Source organism: Polypterus senegalus, chromosome 8 (genome assembly GCF_016835505.1).
Source record: "Polypterus senegalus isolate Bchr_013 chromosome 8, ASM1683550v1, whole genome shotgun sequence".
In the NCBI taxonomy this organism is placed as follows: domain Eukaryota; kingdom Metazoa; phylum Chordata; class Cladistia; order Polypteriformes; family Polypteridae; genus Polypterus; species Polypterus senegalus.
In genome coordinates this window covers 154,984,100-155,010,711 of record NC_053161.1, presented here as the reverse complement: position 1 = coordinate 155,010,711, position 26,612 = coordinate 154,984,100, and the positions used below count along the sequence as shown (strand labels likewise).

Sequence of the window (26,612 nt, the reverse complement as noted above, 5' to 3'; positions counted from 1 at the left end):
CTTTCTATGAAACTGTCAGCATCCTGAAAAATTTGAGAATTACACACAGGTGTCTAAGCATATAAGTAGTGCTATTGTGAGAAAATAAAGGCAACATCGAGGGACAATATAGTTATTGAAGGATTAATAAGAATTTGTTCCTAACCCTCACTTATTTGTTTCTCTTCTTGGTACTCAAATGTGGCGCGTGGTGCCACTGCCCACCTGCCAAGTTGTTTGGCCTGCCTAAGGTAAAGTCACAGGAGTCCTGGGGTAGAGGGGTCCTTTCATCGGATTGGCTGGCCCAGCACTGACTCAACTGTGGAATGGCCAATAGGGGGAGGCAGCTTGATGGCGGAGCAAATCTAAATCGTATCATGTGATATCATCTACTGCTGAATTCTGCTCTGTTCTTTAATATTTTTATTGCATTTCTGTTATATTGTATTGAGGATTACTTGTGTTCTACTCTGTGTATTTTATTGTATTCACCCCCTTTTTTGACACCCACTGCATGCCCAATCTACCTGGAAAGGGGTTTCTCTTTGAATTGCCTTTCCCTGGTTTCTTCCATTTTTCCCTACAAGGGTTTTTTTTGGGAGTTTTTGCTTGTTTTCTTAGAGGGTCAACGCTGGGGGGCTGTAACGAGGCAGGGTTACACTTCTTGTGTGATTTTAGGCTATACAAAAATAATTTGTACTGTAACATACTTTTTTGCAAATAAAGTGTTTTTGTATACAATGTCCATTAAAATGAAATATAGCATTTGTCTTAGAAATAGCATGAAGAGAATGTTGAAGTGGTTAAGTAAAAAAGACAAGAATGTTCTAGAACAGGGCAGGCAGTGTCGGTCCTGAAGGGCCACGATGGCTGTAGGTTTTCTTTCCTACCCAATTGCTTAATTAGAAACCAATCTTTGCCAATCTCTAACCCTATTTAATTTTATGGCGTGTTAGTCCGCAATGTAAGGTTCTTATATGGTAAATTTTATTTCCTTTTCAAGAAAATCATCAAAATGATTGGAAACCTAAAAACAGATAATTTTCAGTCTGTCATATTTTTCTCATAAGTGTTTTATTGAACCAAATAGTGCATGATGAATCCACACAGCAAGTTAGATGGAGAACTGCTGGCTCCTTTGTCATTTGCATCTTATTGCTAATAAGGAGCCATTAAAACACTGAAAGCAGCTGTTTAAGATTGAAATAAACAATTAAGGGTGGGAAACCTTAACAAGCGAGACCACTAAAATGAAGCATCGCAATATGACTTAAGCAATAAGGGCTTCATCAGCAGTAATGAACTTCTCATTAAGAAACAAAAACCTGCAGCCACAGTGGCCCTTCAGGACCGACATTGCCCACCCTCTACTAGAAGATGGTTGATGTCATACACAGGATGTTCTAGGAGGTAGATCAAAAAATTGGCTGATGTCCTTTACCTAGTAGCACTTAATACTTGTCACGTCCTTAGAAATTTTTATTGAGAACAACAAGAGTATAGTAGAATGAGACGTTTTCTAGATATGTTATTTGGGTATCTATATATATAATTCACTAAGGCAAGACAACCATGGAAAGCACGCCAGAAGGGGGCGTGGATTCACTAAGCCGCTGACAAGTAAGACACCTATGGCGCACGCAGGAAGGAGCCACGCCACCAACTCCAAGACCATTGGATACGACGACAACTCGCAGAGCCACACCCACCAACTCGGACGCGACGACACAGAAAAAAATGGCGTCATTTATATTCGTCTGACGTAGAGGTCACATGCAGCTCCAACCCACTTTGACTGTTAATAGAGGCATGTTTCTCGCGGAGGTGAATCGCCATATGCGGCGTGTAAAACTGTTTGTCAGGGGTATCCCATGGGATCCTTAAAACGTTCCTTTACAACTGAGGTTAAAACACAATGAAGTGAGCAGTCTTTAAAAAACGAGTTTTCGGTTACGACACACGACCGCGTGCACTATAGCAACACGCTACATACAGCAATTCGCATCCGCCTTCTTGGATGCTCCTGCACTTTGTTCACACACCCCTCCCACCGTGGTCGGGTGTCTTGGTGGATTATATATAGAAAGGCAGCCAAAACCGCACAGAGCAATGAAAAGTCTACGTGAGTCACAGGTGCATCTGGACTGTGCAAAGACGACAACGACTTGAGTGACGAGTTGGAGGTGGGCACATGAGCAGGCAGTGCATACTGAACGAGAAATCAGCAGACTAGCATGACGGAGGGAGCGGAGTGGACGTCCTTCTCCTCTCCTCTCGTTCCACCCTGAGTGCCACACGGACGATTGTGTGTTGGTTCGTTCCGTGCATTGGTTAAAACCCAATGAAGGAGGCAGTCTTTAAAAACCAATAAGCCCTGTGCCTCTGTTTCATTACTGTCTCACCTGCTTCACCAATGCAGGCCCCGCAACAGGCAGCCAACCGGGTAACCAAAGTCTTTGGGTGCAGGGGGGAGTATGGTTACAAAGCTGAAACTTAAAGGAATTGACGGAAGTGCACCACCAGGTGTGGAGCCTTTCGCTTCATTTGACTCAACGCAGGAAACCTCACCCGGCCCGGACACGGACAGGATTGACAGATTGATAGCTCTTTCTCGATTCTGTGGGTGGTGGAGCGATTTGGCTGGTTATTTCTGAAAACGAATGAGACTCCCGCCTGCTAAATAGTTACATGACCCAACAGCGGTCGGCATCCAAATTCTTAGAGGGACATGTGAGATTGAGCATTAACAGGTCTGTGATGCACTTGTATGTCCGGTACTGCACGCGCGCTACACTGAATGGATCAATGTGTGTCTACCCGGCGGGAGGCGTGGGTAAGCCATTGAACCCCATTCGTGATGGAGACCGTGGCTTCCAATTGTTCCCCACGAACGAGAAATTCCCAGTACGTGCGGGTCATACACTCGCACTGATTACGTCCCTGCCCTTTGTAAAGCCCCCCATGGTCGGGTGACGTGGTGGATTATATATAAAAAAAAGCAGCCGGAACCGCAAAGAACAATGACAAATCAACGTGGAAACCGACTGAGGCGGTGTTTGGAAAAGTCAACGTGACTCACAGGTGCGTGTGGACTGTACACAGACAAAAGCGACTCAGGTAGGGAGTTGGGGGCGGGCACATAAGCGGGCATGGCGTACTGAATGAGCGCCGTTCAACCCCGTCCTTCGCTTTGGAAGGAGAAAGCGTGACGGCGCTCCTCCGGTTTTCAGTCACGGACAATTGTATGTTGGTTCGTAGAGTGCATTGTTGCAATGTTACTTTTCTTGGTGGTTTATTAAATTACGGATTTTTCAAATGTTTATTTTTTCCTGATTATGTGGTGTATGCTACGCCGCGGGTTGGCTAGTGTAATCTAATGAAATAATCAGATGATAAGTGTGTAAGCCAACCAACCAATCAGAATACATTTCAGGTAATTTCATCACTGTTACATAAACTCAGTTATTTATGAATATAGACCTCTGCCCTTATTCTCTGACCACCTCTGCTCAGGGCACTCACTCTTAGTAGCCTGCTTTAACAGGATGCTCCCTCTTCAAGCATTTGCTGAAGAGGAAAGAAAAGACGCAATGAACAGGTTTCCTCCTGCCTGGTTTCTGACTCAAAGAGGTCCTAGTTTAGGACAAGATTTATTTCTTCAATATATTTCCAATTAATTTCTTCCACACTATGTGTAAAGGAAAAAAAGATAACCATGGCATTATTTCACAAAAAAAAAAATTGCTGTTGTCGGTGTAATAACATGCAAACACATGAACAGCTACTGAGGAAAGGCTTAAGCACGTGCATAGTGTGTATTCATCTCAAAGGAACTGAACATATGTTGTATTCGTATACATTTAATCTCGACTGTGCCGAGGGGTAAATTGAATTTCTTCACTTTAGGGTGACCAGGAGTCAGTGGTTATCGCAGCACCCCTGGGTGTATGGCGAGAAGCAAATATGGTGGATGTTTGCACCATTCTGTTCAGGGCTCAGCCAAAGAGAAAAAGAAAAGTGTTTTGTGAGCAGTCCAGTAACAGAAACATACTACTAAAATGTCAGTTTAATTTTAATGCAGTTGTTATTTGACAAAGATATTTTGAGACAGTGTGATCTAACGGCACAGCGGCCAGTGTTCATCTAGGGGCTCAAATTAAAGATGGAAAAAGGGTATGGATGTTATTTACTTAACAAAGGACTCGATGTAATTATTTAGTTGAGAAGTATCACTGATGTATTTTTGGCATTCTTTGTTAAAACAGGTAATAATACTCGCGCTCACGCACTCACTAATACAATGCAGTTGGCATTGTGAGGCAGGAATGACAACTCTGCGCTACCACTTTGGTTATATGTTAACACACCTGCAAGTAGACTTAAAACTTTAGATTAAAGATTAAAACTAAATACATACCTATAACTTTTGTGGAATTCTCATCACTTGATCACAGGCTGTGCACCTTAATCTGTCCCTCCACAGCGGTCACTAGAAGTCATGTGCTTGATGACACCAGCATGTTCTTTTTTCCAGTTTCAATGAACTGCTTCACTCCTGGCTCATCCAGGAAGAGGCTGTAAAAATGCCACAAAATGCTCTTTTGTTTGTTTAATCACCATTTTATAAGTGTTACTGAGTCTACTAAGAATTTTTATATCCCCAATTTGTGCGTGTTTTCTTCTTACATTGTAAGAATCTGTGTATTAGGTTAATTGGTAACACTGAATTTGGCATGGAGGTGTGGTGGACTGGTGCCGCATGCAGGGTTGGCACCTGCTTTGTGTCTAAGGGTGCCAGAATGTGCTTCTACTCTGCACTTGGAAGCAACTTTTGACAAAGGATGGATACATGAATCTGACTTTGTCACCCTGCAGTTGTACCATCTCAGCACACAGAATGAGAAAGTTTCGACCAGGATGGCAGTCATTTAGTTTGGTTTCTTCATTTGCCAGTGCTATATGTACAATGGATCTCTTACTTGTGTTTTCCTTTACCAAAGCAGGCAAACACCTAACACATACAATAGTGTTCAATATTTATAACTACGCACTTCACAACAGTACAACATTAACGATTCAGTAAAGTAATGAATGAAATTAACACTTTTAGAAGTTCTTCAGCACCGAGTTGGAGGATATTGTGAGGTAATGGACCAGCAAGAGAGCACTGGCTCAAGTGTAACAACAGCGAGCTGACTCCAAAGAAAGACACAAACTGTTACTTAGGGTGGAGTTTTATATGCAAATTATGATTATTTGCGGGAATCTATATATCTGTCTATCTGACAACAAGCCAACATCTTCCCTCCAATTCAGAGGGAAAAAAATTATTCACTTCAAAATCTGTCAGTCAGGAAGTTTACTAAGCTCTGTGGCAGGAAACCCAACTAGCTAGCTGGCCGTAATGCGGGTCTGTAAAAGGGAAGAGGGAATGGGCAGTTAGCCTGTGATGAGGCAAAACAAACCTTAAAAGAGTTGTTAAAGAGAGACATTGTCAAATAATAATTATAATGAAACATATTACTATCTCCAAGGCATTCCTGGCTTTTTAATAAAAGAAAAAAAACCTCCCAAGCATCTGCACAGATAGACTGGAAACAAAAATGGGTGCCAGCTGTGTGCACATAGTGAGTAAACAGCAATAAAAAGGTTCATGTTAACTTTACATTAAACAAGAAATAAAAAAAATAAAAAAATGCAAATGTAAGTGCCAGTCATCTGCCCAGGCTGCAGGGCTCCTTTATAAATAAAGAAAAGAGGCCTATTTGCAAAAACACAAAGTCCCACCCTGTACAGAGTAAACGATCTGCCTAAAATTAAAAAGCTAAGAAATATTAATTCTTTTTACTTTCATCAAAGTGCACAGAAGAAGGCAGCTAATACTGCATTATCATCAACATCATCTTGAAATATCAGCATCAAATAAAATAGCTAATACGGCATCATTATAATTATTATCTTTGTCAATCTAAAAACTATTTGCATAAAAGAAAAATGCATATTTTTAATATTTTGTTTAAAAATCATCAATATGTAAAAAAAATATAACGTATATAATAATAATAATAATAATAATAATAATAATAATAATAATAATAATAATAGAGAACAGAATTAAACATTTGTTTTAAAATAATCAGTATACAAAATGATAACTAATATTACATTACCATTATCATCATCTTTATATCATTAATATATTACTATTTTTATGGTTATTATTAATATTATTTAAAAAATAATGTCATTATCATCATCATCATCATCAGTATCATCCTTATCAATTTGTAATACATTGGCTAATATTACATTATTATCACCCTCCTCTAAACAATTTGCACAAACGAAAAAAACGTTTGTTATTTTTCCATTAATTCGCACAAAAGAAGCCTGCATTATTATTATTATTATTATTATTATTATTATTATCACCACCATTCCCTACCCAATTTCCAAAAAATAAAAAGCTATTATATACTATTGTCTTTGTTAACATTATTACTAACACCAGGCATACAATTGTTTGTTTAAAATCACGTTAAAACTAAATACCGATTGCATTATTTTTCCAACCTTCGCGTTTATAATTGTGATCATCACTAAACTGCGGGACTTTTACTGTCGATTCAGAAATGAACGATCACAGATTCATTGGTGCAAACGACTAAACGAGCGGTGACTGTGCGTCTTGACAATTTAATAATAAACTTAGCAGAGACATTTAGGCTACTACACAAAACTAATCTAAAATACAAAGGGGCGGGCTCAGCGCCGGACGGCTCTAGTATAAAACGAGATTCCTAAAAGCAGCACTTGCCATACGTCATCGCTGTCCACTTGAACAACCACCGGGAGACCACCGAGCGCCAGGCTGAGCGGAGCCGGCTGCACACCGCACGCAATAGGACAAGGACATCCCTTCATGTGAGCGCCGTTATTGCAGCCTTCTTCACTGTAACTGCACTTCGCCGATCACATGTATGTCCCACTCTTGCTTTCAGACATTACTTACCGCTTTCTATTTCGAGGGTTGCTTCTTCGGACAGTTCGCTGTGTTCAGATGTAACGTGCGAACAGTAACATCGGGCAACAGCAAAGCGGTACTTCCGGTCGTGAGAGCCACGTAATGTATTAACATAAAAGTCCCCTGAAGCCTGCAATACTCCTACTGCTGGAAAAGCCACTTTCAGAAAAGCAATACTTACTGAATTTTGCATTTTTTAAGCGTGTACAACACTAAAACAAGTAAGGTATTTAAGAAGTTTCACAATAGCCTAACCATGTCTATTTTGTATATGTGCAGAATTCGGAAAGAACACTGATTTCAATTACTCAAAATCTAAGGAGTGTCAAAACAGAAAAATCAGAGTTGTAATCTAAGGACGCTCCACAAATAATAGGGGGCGCTCATTTATTAAACACATTGCTATATTGGCAATGCTACCCCCCAAAATGTCTGTTCTCCACATAGGAATGAGACATAGGCCATCTCAAAAAAGCGACGGATTGTGTTAGCATTGAACCAGGGTGTACTGTCATCTGCTGACACTCTCCTAATGGGTTACTGAATTTTAGATGGCTGCGTCAGCATCACTAACAATTACGTACCTGTTCTCCACATAGATACAACAGCTGACACAGGCACTTCTCCAAGCTGGATAGCTCAACCACTAATTGTGTCAGCATTAAGCTGGGGTTGATTATAATCTGCATACTCTCCTCTAATAGGGACAGGTGACCCTGATTCAAGATTCACAGCATTAGAAACATTAATCAGAAAACGTTAAAGAGAAATCAAGGTCAAAGAAACAAGGATAAAGGTCCTATGGCTAGAGTCCTTTTGTGACGCTTTTCAACCATCTCTAATACCCATTGTTCTGGCAGCATCCTATCTTAGCATTATCAATAGACTGATAATTTACCATTAACTCTTAAGTTAATGGTAAATTCACATAATGTTTTGCTTTGTTTGAATTTGAATAGAATGCAACTTTCACACTCATTCTGATGGAAGATTCTGTTTTCCCCCTATAAGAATAATAAGTGAATTGAATGTTCTTAATGTTTAACTATATGCCTGTGTGATAATAGAATGCTCTCAGATTGTAGGGAGAAGCAGTAGAGTAACAGAAAATATGCATAGTAACCTCATTTCTAGTCCAAAGTAAAAGTGAAAAAGTAAAATAAGTAACACATTATTTTTTTTTTAATATATATAAATCATTTAGATAGGAATATAAGTAACAAGCTGGTTAAGTTTGCAGATGATACCAAGATAGGTGGATTAGCAGATAATTTGGAATCCGTTATATCATTACAGAAGGACTTGGATAGCATATAGGCTTGGGCAGATTTGTGGCAGATGAAATTTAATGTCGGTAAATGTAAAGTATTACACATAGGAAGTAAAAACGTTAGGTTTGAATACACAATGGGAGGTCGGAAAATCGAGAGTACACCTTATGAGAAGGATTTAGGAGTCATAGTGGACTCAAAGCTATCAACTTCCAAACAGTGTTCAGAAGCCATTAAGAAGGCTAACCGAATGTTAGGTTATATAGCACGATCTGTGGAGTACAAGTCCAAGGAGGTTCTGCTCAACCTTTATAATGCACTGGTGAGGCCTCATCTTGAGTACTGTGTGCAGTTTTGGTCTCCAGGCTACAAAAGGACATAGCAGCACTAGAAAAGGTCCAGAGAAGAGCGACTAGGCTGATTCCAGGTCTACAGGGGTTGAATTATGAGGAAAGATTAAAAGAGCTGAGCCTTTACAGTTTAAGCAAAAGAAGATTAAGAGGTGACATGATTGAAGTGTTTAAAATTATGAAGGGAATTAGTCCAGTGGATCGAGACTTGTATTTTAACATGAGTTCATCAAGAACACGGGGACACAGTTGAAAACTTGTTAAGGGTAAATTTCGCACAAACATTAGGAAGTTTTTCTTTACACAAAGAACGATAGACACTTGGAATAAGCTACCAAGTAGTGTGGTAGACAGTAAGACATTAGGGACTTTCAAAACTCGACTTGATGTTTTCTTGGAGGAAACAAGTGGATAGGACTGGCGAGCTTTGTTGGGCTGAATGGCCTGTTCTCGTCTAGATTGTACTAATTCTAATTTTAATTCTAAAATCACCTGCTTAAACACTAGAAGCATCCGTCTATCCATCCATTATCCAACCCGCTATGTTCTAACTACAGGGTCACAGGGGTCTGCTGGAGCCAATCCCAGCCAACACTGGGTGCAAAGCAGGAAACAAACCCCGAGCAGGGAACCAGCCCACTGCAGGGCGCACGCACACACACACATACACCAAGCACAATATAGGATTGCCAATGCACTTAACCTGCATGCCTTTGGACTGTGGGAGGAAACCCAGACATGAGAAGAACATGCAAACTCCACGCCCAGGTCTCCTAACTGCGAGGCAGCAGCGCTACCCACTGCGCCACCATGCTGCCCTGGAATACCCAAATATTAATTAAGCTAACCTTACAAATAGCAGAGTACAAGAGCAGGAGTTTTGAAACATAATCAGTGACTCCTTTTTATCACACTATGTTAAAGCACTAATGCAGGGTGAAGCCTGTCTGGATTTAGCATTTTGTAACAATCAGAATAGAATTGAGGGTGTAGAGGTGATGAAACGACTAGGGTCAAGTGACCAGAATATATTTCTTAGTTTATTGGCAGAGCAAAGATATCAAGACTAAAACTGTTAAGTTTAACTGGTGGCACAGTGGTAGCACCACTGCTTTGCAGCAAGGGGATCATGGGTTTGTGTCCTCAGTCCTACATGTGTGGAAGTGCTTTGAGTAATTGAAAAAGTGCTCTTTGTAAAAAAAAAAGTTAGTATTTTTTTATATTTTAGTCTAAAATGAATAAACTGGGAAAAGCTGTTAAGTGTGGAAATAGTCAAGGAGCAGTGGAACAGGCTTAAAAATGTTTTAAATGTAATGCAGGACAGGTACACCCCAAAATTAGGACGTAGTAGGAAATAAAAAATAAAAATACCTCAGCAGTAGGTTAATGTGAAGATGAACTAGAAACTGCAAAGGAAAAATACAGAAAAATAAGGTGTATAAGACAATTAACTCCAGTGCAAAGAGTAGGGCGTGTGAGAACATGAGAGCCACCATTAAGACGGCTAATAGAAAAGCTACTAGGCAGTTAGAGAGGAATACTGCAGAAAGGTGAAAGATGACCTAAGGAGATTCTTTCAGTATTTTAGTAGAATAACATCAGTCAAGAAGGATGTCAAGTGTATTTGGAATAGTAAGGGAGAATTAAAAAATAGAGACAGTGAATTAGCGGATGCTCTAAACTTGCATTTTTCTGAGGTCTTCACAAGTGAGGAAGTCGATCACCTCCCAGCAGTTAGTGGGACTGCTAAGGAGGTACTGAGAGATTTAGACATGTACAGGGAGACGTGCTGCTCATATTAAATATGCTAACAAATCACCAGAACCAGATAATATTTATCCAAGAGTGCTTATGGAGGTTAGTGAGTATATACAGTATATAAACTGTTCAAAGGAATTAAAGGAACACTTTGAAAACACATCAGATCTCAATGGGAAAAACATCCTGCTGTACATCTCTTCTGATATGGTAATGTGTTAGGAACAAAAGGATGCCACATCGTTTGATGGAAATGAAAATTATCAGCCTACAGAGGGCTGAATTCAAAGACACCCTGAAAATCAAAGTGAAAAAATGATGCGGCAGGCTCGTCCATTTTGCCGAAATTTCACTGCAGCAACTCCAAATCGAACTCAGTAGTTTGTATGGCCCCCACGTGATGTATGCATGTCTGACAACGTCCTAATGAGACGACAGATGGTGTCCAGGGGGATCTCCTCCCAGATCTGGACCAGGGCATCACTGAGCTCCCAGACTGTCTGAGGTGCAACCTGGTGGCATTGGATGGACCAAAACATAATGTGACACACAGAGGTGTTCTATTGGATTGAGGTCAGGCGAGTGAGCGTGGGGGCCAGTCAATGGTATCAATTCCTTCATCCTCTCGCCACATGAGGCCAGGCATTGCCATGCACCAGCAGGAGCCCAGGACCCACTGCACCAGCAATGGATCTGACAATGGGTCCAAGGATTTCATCCCGATACCTAATGGCAGTCAAGGTGCCGTTGTCTAGCCTGTAGAGGTCTGTGTGTCCCTCCATGGATATGCCTCCCCAGACCATCACTGACCCACCACCAAACCGGTCATGCTGAACGATGTTACAGGCAGCATAACGTTCTCCACAGCTTCTCCAGACCCTTTCACATCTGCCACATGTGCTCAGGGTGAACCTGCTCTCATCTGTGAAAAGCACAGGGCACCAGTGGTGGACCTGCCAATTCTGGTATTCTGTGGCAAATGCCAGTCGAGCTCTATGGTGCCAGGCAGGCAGTGAGCACAGGGCCCACTAGAGGACGTCGGACCCTCAGGCCACCCTCATGAAGTATGTTTCTGATTGTTTGGTCAGAGACATTCACACCAGTGGCCAGCCTGCTGGAGGTCATTTTGTAGGGCTCTGGCTGTGCTCATCCCGTTTCCATCCATCCATCCATTTTCTAACCCGCTGAATCCAAATACAGGGTCACGGGGGTCTGCTGGAGCCAATCCCAGCCAACACAGGGCAGGAACCAATCCTGGGCAGGGTGCCAGCACACCACAGGTAACACACAAACACACCAAGCACACACTAGGGCTAATTTAGAATCGCCAATCCACCTAACCTGCATGTCTTTGGATTGTGGGAGGAAACCGGAGCGCCCGGAGGAAACCCACGCAGACACGGGGAGAACATGCAAACTCCACGCAGGGAGGACCCGGGAAGTGAACCCAGGTCTTCTAACTGCGAGGCAGCAGCGCTACCACTGCGCCCATGTGCCGCCTCATCCCGTTTCTCCTTGCCCAAAAGAACAGATAGCGGTCAGTCCTGCTGATGGGTTAACGACCTTCTACAATGTGCCCTGTCCAGCTCTCCTAGAGTAACTGCCCATCTCTTGGAATCTCCTCCATGCTCTTGAGGCTGTGCTGGGAGACACAACAAACCTTCTGGCAATGGCACGTATTGATGTAATGTCCTGGAGAAGTTGCACTACCTGTGCAACCTCTGTATGGTCCAGGTATCGCCTCATGCTACAAGTAGTGACGCTGACCATAGCCAAATGCAAAATGAGTGAAAAAACAGATGAAGAGGGAAAAATGTCAGTGGCCTCCCTCCACCTGTTAAACCATTCATTCCTGTTTTGGGGTCGTCTCATTTTTTCCCCTCTAGTGAAAACTGATGAACCCTCTGCTACTTCACTGACGAGATCAATAGACCAGAAGTTTCACTGATTTGATGCTATACTCTCAATTAAAAGTGTGCCTCTAATTTTTTGGAGCAGTTTTATATATAAACCCTCGACATAATATTGTTAGGAAGTCACTGCACTCCTAAAGAGTGGAAAATAGTGATTATTATTTCATTATATACAATTAAAACGATGATCAGGCAGATAAAAGAAACTATAGGTCACAATCTTCATAACCTTAATGTGGTTCACAGGTAAATTAATAGAAGGAATTATTAAGGAGAAGATTGAGAAACACTTGGAAAGAACAGAAGTTTCAGGAAACCTTCAGCACAGGTTAAAATGAGAGAGGTCTGTGCTGGAGTACTATAAGGAAGAAACAAAAGCATAAGAGAGGTGCATAGGATGTTATTTATCTCGATTTTCAGAAAGCTTTTGATAAGGTGCCACATGAAAGTTTAATAATCAGACTAAAACAATAAGGAATTCAAGTCATGGTGTGTAGGTGCATACAAAACTGTCTGTAGCCCAGGAAGCAAAAGGATATGATGAGGGAAGCATATTTAGAATTAGGTGATCTTAACGGTGGTGACCCTTGGAGGTCAGTATCAGGACCGCTGCTCTTTTTAATATACATAAATGATCTGGTTAAGTCAGCAGATGATACAAAACTAGGTGGAAGGGCACATAATGTTGAATCAGCTAAACTGTTATAAAGGGACATGGGTAGGATACAGGCCTGGGCTGATGACATTTAATGCAAGTAAATATAAAGTATTACATGTAAGAAGTAAAAATGTTAGATTTGAATAAACAATAGGGGTCTATAACCTAGGAGTTATGGTGGACTCATCAATATCTACTATGATCACCAGGAGTGCTTCAGCTCCCCAACACCTGACACAAATCCAGTGCAAACAAAGCTTTTATTCGTGGGAAATGCTTCCAAGTGTTTCCATCACCAAAGCAAAGTACAAGCAAGCACCAAGCACAGTCTGAGTTCTCAACAGTAGCACAGGACTCTGTCCTCTCTCTGCCACAGCCTTCTACACTCCTCCCTGGCAAGCGTCTTCCTCTTCCTCCTGACTCTAGCTCCTGGAGTGATCCCTGGATGTACTTCTGGGTAAGGCTGAAACCCCAGTAAGTAGAGCTCCCCAGTCCCTGCAGCATCCAACCGAGCTGAGTTGCAGAACTCCAATTCCCATGAAGCCCTGTGGGAAACTGAGCTGCTGCTGTAACCTATGGGGACTGATATCTATTGCTCCGGGGGAGATAATGTCCTGCACATGTTCTCAGAGGTGTCCCAGCCGGGTAAGGGCCACAGATGTCCGCCACACTATGTGCAGATAGCGTAAATAAGGCATAAAGAAGGCTACCAGAATATTAAGTTATGTGGCATGATATGTGGAGAAGTGCATGCAGTTTTAATCTCCGTATTACAAAAAAGACATAGCAGCATTAGAGAAAGTTCAGAGGAGAACAACTAGGCTGATGCTGAGACGGAGAGGTTTAAGCTATGAGGAGAAATAGAAAGAGCTGAATGTTTTCATTTTAAGTAAATGGCGCTTATCATGACTGAAGTGTTTAAGATTATGAGAGAAATTAGTACTGTGGCTGTTACTTTAAAAAAAAGTTCTTCAACAAGAACACAAGGACACAAATGGAATCTTGTTAAAAGCAAACCTTATACAAATGTTAGGAAATTTTTCTTCACACAAAGAACTAGAGATACATGGAATAAGTTACCAAGTAGTGATAAAGAGTAGGACTTTAGGAACCCTCTAAGCTCAACTTGATACTATTTAGGAGAAATTACTGGAATGTTTGTTACATTAAATGGCCTGTTCTTGAAAAGAAAAAAAGAATGTTCTAATGTTCTGGCTTCAAGATCAAAACAATGTGCTGTTCAGTATCAAGATTGCTTTTGTAAATAATGGGATCTTTCTAGACTTTTTTGGACTGCTTAGAATATTAAATATTGCTGTTCGTTATGTGCCTCTTATGGCGCTTTTCCACTGCATAGTACGGCACAGCACGGTTCAGTACAGCTCACCTTGGTTCGGCTCGGTTTGCGTTTCGACTGCAGTTTAGTACCGCTTTAGAGTGGGAGGGATTAGTCACGTGTCGTTATAGTTGCGCCGCCTCTACTGTCGTGACACCGTGGAACTTTTACAACAACACGCAGACAACGACAACACTTTAGCTCGACGACGCAAGGGTAAGCATCTAAAAAAAGCACATCACTAGCTAACTTTTATCACTGTTGCAAAGCATAAAATGAACTTAACTGCCAGTGTAACATTAAAATGCTGATTCTGTATATTACAGATCTTCCACATTTTGCAAAAAAGTCGCCACAACAGACCATCTGTTTGGACATTTAACCGTGCTTCAGAGTGGTGGGATGTGATTGTTCCCGGTTTTACAAACACTCAGTGGCTGGAGAACTTTCGAATGTCTGAAGAAACATTCATCCACTTATGCAACAAACTGCGTCCAGCGATGGAGAGACGGGACACAAACTTCCGCGTGTGTACCTTTAAAGAAAAGAATAGCCAGTGACGCAGTAATGACGATTTTCTCCGGCCAATCAGTGACCAGCAGAGTTTACACGTCACATTTTAGTAACTGTTCGGCGCGCTTGGAACCTCGGCTGAGGTGGTACTAAAAAAAGGACCAGGACCAGGTACCAGGTACTGTTCCCAGTGGAAAACACCCCAAAAGTGAGCTGAACTGAACCGTGTCGTGCCGTACTATGCAGTGGAAAAGCGCCATTATCTAAGCTGAGGGTGAACAAAGGTTATAAGATGAAAAAAAAGACTTCGTTCTAGAATTTTTAAGACCTGAATTGGATTTGACCAAGGACTAGAAGAGATTAATATGAATGAAAACAATGAAGTAAGGGAAATATAAGAAGTAGCCAATGTCTCACCAACTCTACAGCGACCTTTAACCTAATTTCACTTACTGATTTATGACCGTATTTTCCTTTTTTTTGGTCTTCTTATGTGTATTCTCATTAAGCTCTGCATTCCCAGTCAAACTCAATTCTGCCTGTCTATCCTTGTTCTCGGCATTTTGGAACTTTCCCTTCTCCCCAGATTTTGGTTTTGAAGGGACCTTACCTGGAGTTGGTCACAATGATATCAACCCTGGCCACATAATAATGTGTATGTGTCCAAGTGACTTCCATAGATGAGAACAAACAGAAGAAGGAAAGTTTAACAGAATGAACGACTAATGTGATAAAAACAAAACAAATTATTAAAAAATAAAACAAGCATGAAAACACAGAGGGATGCACTGCACAGCCAATGAGCCAAAACAATGAGAACATATCTTCAATAGTGAATTGTTCCCTAGCACGATGGCAGATGACTTCATTTTGTGGCTTTTGGTATTGATATTTAAACCCAGACTGAACGCTCATTATTTTATCCTATTAGAGTCTCTTGTGTTTATGGTTAGGCTGGTTTTATTTTTTTTCAAGCTCTGTTAATATTCTTCCATTCAGTTGTTAGTGTTTAGGCATTGTGGAATACCGGGATGCTCCAACAGCCCTAAACCCCGACACAGACAGGCCAAGACACAAATGTTGCACGACACATGTTTTATTCACGTGGGGAAGTGCGTTTCTTCGTTCCCCACAAGAGCACAATATCAACAAGCAAAGCACAGTCCTTTTGCCTCCCATCCTCCTTTATAGCTTCGTTCTTCTTCCTCCCGACTCTGGTCCCCGGAGTAGAACATTAGAACAATCTCCATTAGAACAGGCCATTCAGCCCAACAAAGCTCGCCAATCCTATCCACGTATTTCTCACTATTATAAAAAGAAATCCTGTCCTGGAAAGCAAAAGCAAGGCTACGATACGTGATCTTCTCGGAAGACATCTAAAAGACCCGCGAGAGGAAAGAGACTTGTCACGGTGCATCTCACGGGAACACAGAACAAGATTCTTGCAAGACACACCCTACTTACAAGAATAGTAGGAAAAAGGACAGTGGCTGTAAAAATTTTAAAAAGATCGAAGGGCAGCCCTCCTATTCCCCCCCGGGGAGAGCAAGCTAGCAAGTGTTATACGTCCTGCAATACAGAATTTAAGCACGCCCGGGGCCGGAACTAAAAGGGACAACAATTGTTTGTAGAATGTCATGCGAGTCCAGCCAGTGAGCCATCATTTAAAACAGGTCCACAGGCATCTAACCTAGCAGTTCTTGGATTGCATCTGTCAGATTAGCATCATGTGCTCCCAGCTCTTAAAACAACGACAAGAGACAAGCAAAATGCGCAGCTCGCCAACATCAGGAAGACAACAGATGATGCGACGGCATATCCTTAGCATACATTTAGACGCACCTCCCTTTCACAACAAGTATATTGCCTGCTTAAGGTAAAGTCATCCCTGATGGGGGATCGCAGGAATCGTGGGAAAGAGAGGTGTCCTTTCATCGGATTAGCGTTATTTCAGCTGTGGAATGGCCAAATGGGGGAGACAGCTTGATGAATGAGGTATCCAGGACTTAAAACAAATCCAAAGCATATTATATGATATCATCTAATGTGAAATTCTACTCCGTACTTCTAGAATTTTTATTTTTATACTGTATTGAGGATTTATTCTGTTCTATGTATTGTACTGTGTTGTATTGACTCCCTTCTTTTTGACACCCACTGCACGCCCAACCTACCTGGAAAGGAGTCTCTCTTTGAACTGCCTTTCCCAAGATTTCTTCGATTTTCTCCCTACAAGGGTTTTTTTCTGGTCTTCTTAGAGGGTCAGGGCTGGGGGACTGTCAGGAGGCAGGGCCTGTTAAAGCCCATTGTGGCACTTCTTGTGTGATTTTGGGCTATACAAAAAATAAATTGTATTGTATATCCGGTAAACCAAACACAGCGGTGGGCGAGCGAAGCGAGCAGGGGGCGGAGCCCCCTAGTCTTCCAACAAAACATCGAGTCGAGTTTTGAAAGTCCCTAGAGTCTTACTGTCTACCACACTACTTGGTAGCTTATTCCAAGTGCCTCTGGCTCTCTGTGTAAAGAAGAACTTCCTAATGTTTGTGCGAAATTTACCCTTGATAAGTTTCCAACTGTGTCTCCGTGCTCTTGATGAACTCATTTTAAAATCACAGTCTCAATCCACTGGAGTAATTCCCTTCATAATTTTAAACACTTCAATCAGGTCTCCTCTTAATCTTCTTTTTCTTAAACTGTAAAGGCTCAACTCTTTTAATCTTTCCTCATTATTCAACCCCCGTAGCCCTGGAATCAGCCTAGTCGCTCTTCTCTGGACCTTTTCTAGCACTGCGATGTCCTCTTTGTAGGAGTAGTGGTTGCTGGCTCCTTTTATAAGGCATCTGAAAGTGTTCAAGGTGCTAGTTGACCTACTTCCAGCTGCACTTCTGGGTGTGGTGGAAATGCTGAAACCAAGGCCTCAGCTGTAGCTGCTGCACCCCTTAGTGGTGCCCACAGAATCCAACAGGACTGCACTAAACTTCAACTCCCATGGAGCCCTGCGGGAGTCTGAGGCACTGCAACAACCCAGGGGGACTGCCTTCTAGCTCTCCGGGGGAGGTGATGCTATGGATACACTCCCTTCCCTGGACCTTCCAGTGTAGATGTGTCCCGGTCAATTAAGGGCCCTAGCCATCCGCTAATGTATTTATTAAACATCTTTTAAAAAAGTGGACACATGTATTTGTGTAAATACACTGATTTCTATAGCATAAACGGCAGTGCTAATTAAGATTTTTTGAATTGTTGAGACTTTTTTTTTCTTAAAACAGACTTTTATAAAGTGTGCCAAAGGGGTGAAGGATGATGTGAAGCCACTGCACTGCAGTTGATATACCATACAATATGATGGTTTCATTATATGGAGAGGATTTTGTGCATGATGGTGGTGGTGGTGGCTTGTTTGATTTTCGTGCATTCCACTTTTTCACAGGAGACTTGGGAAGCAAACCCTCACAAAGAGTGAGTAAAGACTGTATTATGTTACTGTGTGTTTAAAAAAAATTGAAGGTTCTCCTTTAATATACAAAAATGTACACTGTATTGATATGACACCGTTTTGCACAGCAGTTCCTTTTGATGTTCCTGCTTTATGAAATTTACTCCCTGCCCAATTCTGTGTGAGGCAGGATAATGTGCATATAGCATGGAGTAAGACAAGCATTGCCAACTCATCACTGAACTTCCTCTTTGATTCTTGGGTGCTCGAGTTTCCCCCCAGTGCTATATTAAACCAGTAACATCACTGATCTGCCCTTTTCTGGCAAGTTGTGCAAAAATAGAGGTATCATTTCAAGATGCATTTTTTTCTCCAAAGATGATAAACAAAACAGTGGATTTTGCTATTAAAAGACAGAAAACTGTAACTGTTTCCATTTAAGGAGTTCTTATATGTTGAACAGACCACATGGCACAAAGTGGATGTTCACAGAACTAGCAGTCTAAGAAAGTCAACATTCTGAACCAGCCAGCAGAATCCGAATCAATGCAACCTTATTGTTTGCATTAGTCAGCCCACCAATATGGCTTCTCTGCAGTATGAATTGTTCTGCGGATCTCAGTGTTTACTCTTATGTTTTTGAAGACTGCTACTGGTGGAGAATTGTTTTCCACATTCAGAGCAGCTATATGGCTTCTCTCCTGTGTGAATTCTTGTGTGGATCTGTAGCCTGTCACTGGTGATGAATTGTTTGCCACATTCAAAACAGCAATATGGTCTCTCTCCAGAGTGAATTCTTGAATGCTTATGAAGATCGCTACTGAAGGAGAATCGTTTGCCACATTCAGAACAAAAAAATGGCCTCTCTCCAGTGTGAATTCTTGTGTGAGTCTGTAGATGGCTACTGCAGATGAATTGCTTACCACATTCAGAACAGCAATATGGCTTCTCTCCAGTATGAATTCTTGTGTGAGTCTCTAAATGGCTACTGCAGAAGAATTGTTTCCCGCATTTAGAACAACAAAATGGCTTCTCACCGGTGTGAATTCTTGTGTGAGTTTGAAGATTGCTTCTGCAAGAGAATTGTTTACCACATTCAGAGCAGCAATATGCCATCAGTCTTGTGTAGCTCTTCAGATCATCTCTACATTCAGATTCGCATTTAAAATTTTTCTTTTGCTGTTGTTGAACTTTTATTGGGTCACTCCCTGATTCTTTCATAGTAAAGATGGAATTACAGCTCAGAGTAGTTTCTAATAACATCGCTGATCCAGATGTCATTGACTTCATATTTTCACTGTGCTGTGTCCTGCATTGTACAGAGGCCTGAGGAAGTGATGATGGATAAACATAGCCATTCTCCTGAATATCTGCAGAATAGCATAAAAAAAAGATTTGATAAGACACAATTATTTAGTTTGGAATAGTGTACTCATAATTAAAAAGCCCACAACTTATTAGTAAGAGATTCACTTTTTCTGTTTCATATAGTGGTTTGATTATCATAAGTACCAAAGAAAACTGCACTTGGAAAATGATCAGATACTGAAGACCATGTTTGATTACTTAAACACAAACATCTTCCATGTTTATTTATTTTACACACACATACAATTTTAAAGTTTAGGGCCTTGCTCAGGGGCCCAACAGAGTAGTAAAATGCAGGATTAATATAATTTATTCATTATTCTTGTCTGATATGCAAATCTGAAACAATATCTTTAAACTATAGATTGATGTTCTAGGCGATCTCCGGCAATACATCAGCCAATGAGAATAAAAACAGCAGAACATGTTGGAGGCAGCCCTGGAAAAATTTGCCCCATTTACAACTGTGTATGCTCATCATGAAGTCTCTGGTTTGGAATGAAAGGGATATGAAAAAAGTGAGGAGGTGACAAGTAAGGGTCTCCCTGATGTTACGCTATCTTCATGGCCAAGGAGTTATTATGGATCACTAGCTGAAATCAGAGGCTTTGCAAAACAAAGCCTTCAGCAATGGATAGAATTGCAGTATGTTTCACATAAACACCTTTTGACATAACAAAAGTAGTAATATTACACTAATAAGTGACTTTGGGACATATGAGGTCACCTGTATATTTCAGTTTACCTAATTGGTCCATGGTCTGAATCAAATGAAGTACTGCTGACTTACATGAAATGCATTTTTTTCTGATTGGATTGATGTATTGTTTAATGCTTATGCTTTGACAGTTAATTTTTATAAAAAATTAAACAAATTCAATCTATACACTGCTTTCATTTGCAATTTCATTCTGTCATTGAATAGTCAGTGTTATTTATGTCTCTGGTGACACTTCCTATAAAGTCAATAATAGATGGATTGGGAGAGCATGGGGGTCATAAGGTCATTGGAAAGGGGTGTGTGGCGCTCCCAGTATCTTTGCAAAAGGGACAAAGGTCCAAGTCTTTAGAGTCCTGGTGCTTCCTGTTTTCTATATGGTTGCGAGACATGGACGCTATCCAGTGACCTGAGACGAAGACTGGGCTCCTTTGGTACTTTTGGTACTATGTCTTTCCAGAAAATCCTTGGGTACCGTTGCTTTGACTTTGTATCGAATGAGCGGTTGCTCACGGAGTCCCAAATGAGGCACATCACCTGCATTGTGAGGGAGCGTCAGTTATGGCACTACAGCCATGTGGCGCGATTCCCCAAAGGTGATCTGCCTAACAGGATCCTCGTTGTTGGGGACCCGAGTGGCTGGACCAGGCCAAGGGGGCGCCCACGTAACACTTGGCTGCGGCAGATAGAGGGTAATTTCTGGGGAGGGTGGGACTGGACCGTGTATCTGCCTGGGGGTTTGCTAACCAGGATCCCAAGCTGTTTCGTTGTGTGGTGGGTGCGGCGACGCACTGTACCAGTGCTTGCTCCCCAGCTTCACTTGACTTGACTTGATTGAATAGTCAGTTTCACTATTCTGATAAATGAGAATGTTACTTTGATTTTTTTTTTTACAAAATGCTTGTTTGTTTATGAACTGCCCTACACCTCAGACTGTGAGGGATAAATGCAATCCATGAATGAATTTTAGAGAAATTAATCAATCAAGCTGCCATAAATGAGGTGTTCAATTTAAAAGTTGGCATTTTGTTATTTAATGTTTAAAAAAATACATTGCAGCTTTTTACTACAGAATTCATAGACGTACAAGACCCCCTTTTTCATGTTCAGAGAAAAGGCAAAAGAGCAACTATCTTGTGAATCATATCGGCCCCTCGCCTAACACTGACTTTGTATGTGACACCTACCTTCTCCAGAAGGAAATGAACAGAATTCTTCTTCAGACTCCAAATTTTCAGACTTCACTTGGACAGAATGGTGACTGTTTGAGGTGAAGCCTAATCCAATTACCTCTGGACACACGTATGGGGGGAGAGACTCCCATTTAAGTTCTTCTTTTTTCACACAGTTTATAGTTGCACTTTTCTGCCCGTCAATGCTCTCAAATGTTCCCTCAGTGTCTTCTTTCATGTGTGCTTCCTCAGATTCACAATCCTCCTCTTTCTTAATGCTTGGATTATCCTGAGATTGGTACACAAATTCCCATTCACAGTCTTCTTCCTTAATGTCCACTTTTCTTTCCTCTAGAGAATTTGTGAAATGGAGGCCCATGTATAGTGTGTGGCACTCCATTTCCTCCATGTTGCTCCCCTCTTTTGTGCCTGCCTCTTCACACTTATATCTCATTTTAAGAAGCTGCTGGATAACTGGACTTCTCTCCTCCATGCTGTACATCTGCTACTGGAAGTGGGAACTTCTTCCTCTGTAGACACAGCAGAGTAAAATTAGCATATGGAAACCTGAATTGGCGATTCAGAACAACATACAACAGAAGTCAACATCAATGACCTACACAACATACAGTGCCCTTCATAATGTCTGCGACAAAGACACAGTGTTCCTTCATCTACTGCTCGGCTCCATAGTATAAAACAATTCAGTCATGATAGAAGTGCACATTGCAGACTTCCATTTAAGGGGATTTGAATCCATTTCAGCCACAGCATTTAGTAATTTGAAACTGTGGAGCAGAGGGTTAAATCAAGACAAAAACGTGTCTTTGTCCCAAACAATATGGAGGCCACTGTATAATGCCAAGAAAGCTGGCTGTTTAGAGTTCTGATTATCTTGCCACAGATAAATAGTTTTACAATGCCAAGTCTTTTAAAGATGATGCCCGATGTTGTGTGCAGTTGTTGCTGCTCCAGGTTTAAAGTGAAGGACTCATTTTCTGTTGAAACTCACACTTTCTTCTTAGTGCTCGATCCTTAATTTGTGAAGTACAGTTTTTTTTTCCCTGAAATGGGGGGTACCATGTATAAAAAGTGTTGTCAGTTCTACAAGGTGTGACCAAAACGTATGCAAATCCCCTTAAATGACAGTCTGCACTTTAATCACATCTGAATTGTTTGAGTTGTAATTTTAAAGTGTGGAACATAGGGATGAATCAAAGGAAAATGTGTCTTTGTCCCAAACATTACAAAATGGGCACTGGAGATATCACATACATACACATATGAGGGACAGTCAAAAAGTGAGAGATCAGTTTACGCACACATTGTTGTGGCGGGGACTGCAGCACATCTGTACACCGTTTACAACAGGTCTGGATTGGTTATGGTGTGCGGTATTGTTTTAATTTCCCCGTTTGAGTTAGACGTGTGCATAGTGTGGTCGCTGAAGTCGAAAACAACGGGAGATAAACACCAATTTAAAGTAAAAAGCAATTTCTTTATTCTTGGTGAGTCAAAGAGGCTGCCTCCACCTGCCAGCTCAATTTGCCACACGCAGCAGCCTTTCACTGACAGTCAGATCAGATAGCCTGCTAGCAAGGAGGAGAGACTTCCTTTTAAAACTCAAGTTTGTTGACAATAATAAAAAAAGAAGAAAAAGGAAACATAGCGGTTCATATTGAGGTTGTACGTAAATCATAATAGCTTGTGACTCCTTGAATTGGAATGTATACATTGCTTCTTTCAGATAAAGGGCACTCACAGTAATAAGAAATATGCTCAAATAATTTTAAGCAAGAATTCAGAAACGGTCACAACTGATTTATAATATCACAGGGTATTCTTTTATTATCAAGATGTCAGCATTTTCCCATAAAGAATGCAAGGTTTTAGTCCCTTATTCTGTGCACAAGCTTAATTATTTTTCTACCTAAATGAAGAACAAATCATATAGAAATAATGCGTCATATAGCTCTCTGCAGCATGATTAATACAAAATACAGTACTTGGTATTGTGAAGTAACTACTTATAATCATTACAATTAATAATGTTTTTTTTTTTTCCTTTCTCAATAGTCATTCAGCGCAGTGTCGCAGTTCAAACAACGTGCTGACATCAAGTTCATGTGCAAATTGGGGAAATGCCACTAGTGTATCTGAAGTGGATTTCTCCAATTAGCAAGTTGTTCAGACTGTGACACTGCGCTGAATGACTATGCACACGTCTAACTCAAATGGTCATTTAAACAATACGACACGCCAAAACCAATCCAGACCAGTTGTAACTGGTCTACAGACGTGCTGCGCCCCCCTCCACAACAATGTGAGTGTAATCTGATCTCTGACTTTCCTGCTATCTCACAATTCTGGGAACTTTTTGACTGCCCCTCGTATAACATACATCTGAAAGGAAGTGTAGTCTAACAAAACTAATTGAACAACATAGCCACTAATAAGTAAATTACAGTACAGAATAGTTATAATCAAGTAACAACTATTGTTTTTTTTTATTTTATTGATTTTATTAAAATCAAATAACATTCCATACAATTATGTCAAGTTTTGCAAAAATAGATAGATAGATAGATAGATAGATACTTTATTAATCCCAAGGGGAAATTCACATAATCCAGCAGCAGTATACTGATACAAAGAAACAATATTAAATTAAATAGTAATAAAAATGAAAAGAATTAAAATAAAATTAACGTTCGCATTTACTCCCCCGGGTGGAATTGAAGAGTCGCATAGTGTGGGGGAGGAACGATCTCCTCAGTCTGTCAGTGGAACAGGACAGTGACAAAAGTCTGTCACTGAAGCTACTCCTCTGTCTGGAAGGACACAGTTAAGTGGATGCAGTGGATTCTTCATGATTGACAGGAGTTTGCTTAATGCCCGTCGCTCTGCCACAGATGTTAAACTGTCCAACTTTAGTCCTACAATGGAGCCTGCCTTCTTAACAAGTTTGTCCAGGCGTGAGGCGTCTTTCATCTTTATGCTGCCTCTCCAGCACACCACCGCGTAAAAGAGGGCACTCGCCACAACCGTCTGGTAGAACATCTGCAGCATTTTACTGCAGATGTTGAAGGATGCCAACCTTCTCAGAAAGTATATTCTTAGAAACAAATCAACCCTCACCCCTGAGAAAGAGAGCTAGGCCGGTAGAGTAAAACTTTAAGCTAGTAAAAATAAGTTAATAGATAAAATAATAAATAAATAAAAATAAATGGAGTAAAAAAAAAAGAGGGGAGATAATCTGCTTCCTTAATTTAAAAGTTTATTCTACAATTATATTGATTAGATCCTGCCAGGTTCTGAAAAAGTTCTGCACGGATCCTCTAGGTGAGAATTTGCTTTTTTCCAATTTTAAATAACATACAACATCAGTTACCCACTGACTTAAAAGAGGCGAGTTAGGATTCTTCCAGTTGACCAAAATAAGTCTGCGTGCCAATAGTGTAGTAAAGACAAATCACAGTTTGTTTGTCCGTCTCCACTTTAAGCCCATCTGGAGGTCCACCAAACATAGCTGTTAGTGGATTAGGAGGGATTGTGACCCCCCAAGACTGTCTGAAAAGCATTTAAAGATTTTGGTCCAGAATGATGTTAATTTGGTGCAGGTCCAGAACATGTGACCCAGTGAGACGGGAACTCGATTGCAGGGTTCGCAGGTTGGATCTTGCCCTGGAAACATTTTGGACAATTTTAAACGAGACAGTTGCGCTCGATATATAATCTTGAGTTGAATAATTCTATGCTTTGCGCATATGGAGCTCGAGTGACTTCTCTGAACTGCTACCTTCCACTCCATTTCTGAGATATTGAGTGAGAGATCATTTTCCCACTGTACTCTGGGATCTTTGAAAGGGAGGGACTGCAAGAAACAACTATTCTAAATAAGAAGAAAGCAGTAACAGACAAAACATATAACTTTCCCGATCATAAATATATCAGAGAATTACTAAACTCAATATATCTCAAAATAACCAAAGGAAAAAACTATTCAGATGATTGTAGTGCGGTTATGGCTAGAATGTAGCTGTTTTCTCAAAGACAGTGTCTGAAGTGCAGCAAAATGGGCGAGATCACAAACCTGTTTTTCCGCTCACTTCTTGACTGAGGGCTGCAACAGGCCAGTCAGTGTGCTTTGCCCTTCCTAGCTAAATGTGCAAGTTCTGAACTGAACTGTGCAGTAATGTGAAAATTATGAATGTTTCAATAGCAGATTCATAGACATGGGTTAAAACACGACTGGGAAATAATTACGTTTTCATAGGTTCTGCAAAAATAACTACCTTTAGTGGACTTTTTAAAATGATAGTAATGATGGTCTACTTCCACTTAGGATTGTTAGACATGAAGATTCTTAAAAACTTGAAGGACCCCACATGTTCCAAAATGATCTGAGGGAGATGAGAGGATGGGTGCCTGTAGAAATTAGTCCACATCTCATCTGCCTTTGCATATTGAGTTTGAAGTTGTTTTCCGCAAGCCGCCTCCCTTTTGTAGGCGGACACATCCTTATCACTGATAGGGCTGGATAAGCAAAAATTATATTAGCTTAATAGAGGTGTCAAAAGTAGTTGCAAGTCACGTGTGTACAACAAGCAAATTAGAGATGAAAACACACATCCCCGTGGTTCAACAATACTGACAGATAGGGTGCTTTTCAAAAAGGGACCCAACAACACTTATTGTCTACCACCCATCAAGATATCGCTGGTCCACTGGCAGATTGAAGCGGTCACTTTTAATGGGGGCAGCTTATTACACGTTCCACCACAACTGGTTTAAAAGTAATAATTCTAATAATAATAAATGTAATTTATATAGCACCTTTCCCATGTTCAAAGTGCTTAATAGGTGATTTGGATTTATTTTATAGTTTAAAAAAAGTGAGAAGTCAAGCAAAATGACACCTTTTATTGGCTAACTAAAAAGATGACAATATGCAAGCTTTTGAGGCACCTCAGGCCCCTTCTTCAGGCAAGATGTAATACACAGACTGGAGTTCCCTGTGTTTATATAGACAGCAGGACAGATACACCATTGGAAAACCTTTTTCCTTTTTTGCATTTCATTAAGAAGAAGATGTCGCTGTCCATGTGTGCCAGTT

At 40.9% G+C, this 26,612-nt stretch overlaps 1 pseudogene; it reads right to left on the bottom strand.

The window, feature by feature from the left end:
- The window catches only part of LOC120533235, a 40,019-nt pseudogene that overhangs the window by 6,570 nt on the left and 6,837 nt on the right, over positions 1-26,612 (bottom strand).